The sequence below is a fragment of the Macrobrachium nipponense genome, chromosome 7 (assembly GCF_015104395.2).
Source record: "Macrobrachium nipponense isolate FS-2020 chromosome 7, ASM1510439v2, whole genome shotgun sequence".
NCBI lineage: Eukaryota > Metazoa > Arthropoda > Malacostraca > Decapoda > Palaemonidae > Macrobrachium > Macrobrachium nipponense.
Window position 1 is genome coordinate 10775555 of NC_061109.1, and position 5889 is coordinate 10781443.

Below are 5889 nucleotides of genomic sequence, written 5' to 3' on the forward strand. Positions count from 1 at the left end.
ACTTAAACCCTACGTCTTAAACGTCTTAAAATGCAGAAGGTGAATAAAATCCACACAGTAGTTCAGCTACGGAATGCAACGCATAAGCAAGAACTTTCCTTCTCCTAATGGCACATTCCACCTTCAAGTCTTAGTTACGAATTTCTTTCGTATAACTTATATTTTTTTACAGGAATCGACTGGCTGTAACGATTAAGAGTTCCAATGAGTATGTGAAATAGGCTTATTTCTTGCATTAAGGATATTCATCTGACCTTTTTGGCGCACTCACGCATATATATACTTATGTATATATATATATATATATATATATATATATATAATATATAGATATTATATAAATATTATTATATATATATATTTTTATTTATTATACATACACATATGTGACCATGTCTTGGTAATAAGACGATAGTATTTAGCATCTTTAGTGTTTCAATTTTCCTTCGTGGCTGTAACTTTGTTCGTGTAATCATCACGGTTTTTTTTTTATTTCTTCGTGATTTAAAATCAAACACACAGACACACATACACACACACACACACACACACACACACACACACATATATATATATATATATATATATATATATATAATATATATGTGTGTGTGTGTGTGTGTGTGTGTGTGTGTGTCTGTGTCTGTGTGTGTGTATATATATATATATCTATATATATATATATATATATATATATATATATATATATATATATATATATACAAACTTCCGTAGTTTAGTACTTTCAAATTCACACTGGACTTGAAGATGTTGACTAAACTACGCAAAAGCTATGGAAGATAAAGTTATTAGAGGTGATTAGAAATTCTGTAAAAGTGAAGCGTGTGTTAGGGTAAGTAGACAGGAGAGTGACTGGTTTGACGTAGAAGTGGTTTTGAGACGAGGTCATGTTTTGACTACAAGGTTACTAGATGTCATCATGCCTACTGCGGTGACTCAAGGCAAGTGGGAGGTGCATGGGAGAGCATTTCTTACAATGAATGAGTTTTCATCTCATCCATTACACTTTGGGGTCTTTAGACGTTTAATGTCAGAGCCTAGTCTCTGGTACTGTCGTTTGATTAGCTCACTCTCTTTGCTTTATAAGTTTGTACAAATCTGATAATCATCTGCATTCAGTCTTCCCAGACAGTGATTACAAATCAACCTATTGGAGATATTGTTTACAGAATCGATGGATCTCCTGATGTGGAAAACAAGTTCAACTGCATCTTTGTTGAGAAGGCTCGTATGGATTTCACTTCATTGTTTATTATTGCTTTCTTTTCCTCTCCGTATTGGGCTGCTTCCTTGCAGCATTCTGCTTTTCCAGAATAAAGAAGCACTCTGGATGTAGCTGCAAAGCTGCGAGGTACAAAAATGAGTGGCGAATGAAGTACGGAAGGACTAGGCTGAAGGACTATAGGCTCGTGAAATATTTTGATTATGCGCAAGCAGGAAAAGTTGAGAGTTATATGTGAGAAAGAGTAATGCTATCAGGGTAAATGGAAACAGGGAAGATGAGGTGAAATGAATGTTAATATGGATGAAGGGAGAAAGGAAGTTGCTGGTTCGCGTGCTGAAGAGGGTAAAATGGATAACGGTAGGAAGAGAGGAGAGGTAAGTGGTGGATAAAAGTGCCAATGATTGTGGAGAGAACTGGAGTGACTAAAGGCACTAAGGACGGAACGTGTGAAGGTATTTTTTTAGCCTTCTCTTCTCCGTGGAGTGAAATGTGGATCTTGAGTGCAAATAAAACAAGTATAAAATGCGCATAAGTTTCTTTGGCGCAATCGAGTTTTCTGTGGGCTACAGCGTATAATCAAAGCCACCCAAAATAGATCTATCTTTCGGTGGTCTCAGTAGAATGCTGTGAGAGCTGCGTTCCATGAAACTATACCCATGGCCCGGTGGTGGCCTGAACTAGATCGTTGCCAGACGCATGATTATGGCTAAAGTTTAACCTTAAATAAAATAACAACTAATGAGGCTATAGGACTGTAACTTGGTATGTCTGATGATTGGAGGGTGGATGATCAACATAACAAATTGCAGCCCTCCAGCCTCAGTAGCCTAGTCCTTAAGATATGAGGGAGGACAGAAAAGTAAGGAAAGACAAACAAATAGTCATCTCAATAGTTTTCTTTTACATTAAACTAAAAACTCAGGTTAGCATAAGAATTGAAATGGTGGCAAATGTAGTAGAATGGTCACCTTAGGTTTGAAATGGCCCTGTGAGTCCAGTAAGGAACGGTGGACAAGAGGTTGTTAAAATGCGTGTATGATCCAGAAGTGTTAGGAGAGATGAGGAAAGATTAGGATAAAGGTGGAACAACAGAGCATGAGAAAGGTCCGAGTAGCCTCGGATGTGGGGGGAGTGGGGGGCGGTGCCATATAGAAGGAGGATGGAGCGATTAGGCCGATGTGAATCAAATACCTTCCAATCAAAAGTATTATAAATCAATGACAGTTAAAAGTGCCGCTAATGAGCCTCCTAAGAAGGGTGAATCCAGAAACTGTAAACATTCCAGCTCTCAGCACGTCTTTTGAAATGAGGTTGAAAGCCCAAACATACGAGTAGCTATACTGTATATTTTCAACATTGAGCTGTTTCTCCTAAGTCCTAACTAGAGGTGGAATCATACTTGTTTATGCAATTGTAATAACCACAATTTCCTTTTAACTTCTTGAATTCTTCAACCCACTGGCGTTTTTATGGGCTCCTTCAATTAGATGGAATTCTGTTTTAACAGAAAGTAACTCACAGTCATATACATATATATTTACTTTACTTTTACTGTATCTTCCCGCCACTGGCCAGTGGCATAAGGCTGATACAGTTCCTCTCCATCTGCCTCTATCCCGAGCCATTTCCCTCGCTTCCTCTAGGTTCTGTATATATATAGTATATATAAATATACTATATATTTAAGTTGATAATTTTTTTTGTAGTATCAAAGAATGAAAAAATTAGGGAAAAGTCTTTCGATTGCCTTGACCTGCACATTACGCAGCCCTGCTGGGTGAGTCACGAGGAGTGAAATCGGACGGCGTTGTTGTTGTTGATGTTGAAGATTAAGCCACCCTTGTGCTGGCACAGGCTCTTGCTCCTGGAGCAGCCCGTAGCTGGATTATCTGTAAAAATACAAAAACAGTACTTTTGGCGGTTGGGTGTAGAAATGAAAAAGGGTGACAGGCAGGATTGCAACCCCTTTGAACCTTACGGTACCCATCAGTAGGAAGGAACGTTTTATAGCAGCGAGACTCAGCCTAGTTGGAGAGTGCTGAATAGGAAATGTGAGCAAAGCACGGTTTAGGTATAAATATGTACCTAGACCGTGGGCGGAGGAAGGCGCTTAATCCTTGGAGCACGGTCTCAGACATGCAGTCACACACACACACTCCTTTTTGCCTGAGGTCAACCGATCCCCGCTGATATGGTTTCGATATCGTCGGCCGCAGAGTGAATATCCAAACTATGAATGTAGGCCCGTACCCCGGGTATTTTTATAATATTCTTTTTATTGGGGTTGGTCTTTTTTTCCCAAAACTCAACCTTTTCTTCTATAAATGTCATTGCATATATAGGTATATATTATAATCCTATTATCACTCTTGTATTTCCTACTAGTAAAGAATTATGTCAATGTTTAATAAAAAAATTTATGAAAAAAAATACCAAAAAACAAAAGGTTGTTATTTATTACTTTGTGCGCACAGTTCAATTAATAGGATAGTCACAAAAAATATGGACTTCAAACCTCGGTACAGGCCTAATTATGGGCAGATAGTTTTTCTGTGCAGCCAAATTTCGACAACTAATTCTTGCTTGACAATTTGCATATCTCATTCAGCGTTGCCTGGATCCCCTAGAAATGGGATCCCTCGATATTATAGGTGATGTCCTTATGAGACAACCCCAGGGACCCCCCTCCACCCGACCATGAATTTTTAACTTTCTCGCCTACCGATTCTGTAGTCGCGAGTTCGATTCCACGCTCTGCCAACGTGAAACCAGAGGAATGTATTTCTGGTGCTTAGAAATTCATTTCTCGATATAATGTGGTTCGGATCCCACATCAAGCTGTAGGTCCCGTTGCTAGGTAACCAATTGGCTCCTAGTCATGTAAAAAAAAATCTAATCCTTCGGGCCAACCCTATAGGAGAGCAGGTCTGGTTAAACTAAGATATACTTAACTTTTCACTTACTTACTTGTTTCTTAATAAGCATAATGAATCTGCTGATTAAAATATTTTCGTACGTTTCTTTTTCGTAGAGTTTCGTACACCTGTAAGGACAATGTCCTTCCACTAATTTCATTTAACCATAACAACGTGCCGAATTCTAATGTATTCCATATTGTGTAGAATTCTCTGGCCTTTCCGCCGATATAATTACCATGTATGAACACAGACTGCGTCTGTAGTTATTTATGAATGTATGTCTGTAAGAATACACGAATCTACTGTCTCAGAGTTCTGCTCTCGGTACGAGTCGGTACTATACTTATCCGTCCGCACCTGTCTAAGTCAACTCAGATCGTCTGTAATAAATTATCTTTTACGGGCTGCTCGGTGAGCAAGAGCCCGTGCTGACATAAGGTCATCTTAATAAAAAACAACAACCTAAATTATCAGTACCCAGTTACCTGTCTCACTCTCTGGTCCTCACACACTATACAGTTTCGATGTTAGAAAAATAATGAGTGTTGCTTGCAGCTCAGTTATGGTCTTAAATATTGTTGCTATGGCGTTTGCAATGTGTGTATGTATAGATAGTATATGTGAATAGCTATGATTGTACAATATATATATATATATATATATATATATATATATATATATATATATGTGTGTGGGTGTGTGTGTGTGTGTGTGTGTGTGTGTGTGTATTATTTGTATGTATGTATGCATGTATGTATGTAATGTATATATATATATATATATATATATATATATAGTATATATATATATATATATATATACACATATTATGTGTGTGTTTCATATTAAACTATTTTTAAGGTTATTTATTTGTTTATTCTTAAGTTTTCCTTTTAGTTTTCTGTAAAAGAGAACTATTGTGCCGGTTTTTGTCGCTCCCTCCACACTCTATTCTCTCCACCCACGGATAATAAAAACTATTGAGACAAGAGGGCTGCAAATTGGTAATTTTGATCGTCCACCCTCCAATCATCAAACATTTCAAATTGCAACCCTCTAGCCTCACTAGTATTGTATCTGGCAGCGCTTTCCGGAGCCATGTGAAATATATTCACTCTACTGCATCTGGTGAGCAACTGAAACTGAAGAATTGCCGAATCAGTGCTGCCACACTCTCGGATTGGAATTATGGTACTGGCTCCTCAAAATTATGGGTTTTCAGTAAAAAATATCGTACAAAATTGTAGATTTTATCGTAATTATTATCTCACACTGTTTCTGATATTTAACACATTTTTATAATTTGACAAAATAATGAATTTATGTATGATTTCTTTGTAGTCATTAATATCTTACAATTTACATATATAATTAAGAAAAAAATACAAATGAAACATTTCTCTCTACAAAAGCGAGAAAAAAATGGAATTATGAATAATTAGTTAATGTTATCAACAATTGTTATGGACAAATTATTACTATATTGTATTAACACTGTGGTAAAAAAAGTATACAGCTTAGAACGTCACTTCTTTCCATAATGTAAATTAAACTGATAACGAATTAACACGAAGATATGTGAGCTGATAGGCCCACCCATACATATCTTTAAGCACCCCGAAACATCGAAAATCAAAATAGCATCACTGAGTAGTAATTTAAAATAAATATATATAATTGAACATGACTGGTACTGATACCTATCCCATGATAAAGGAATTAATA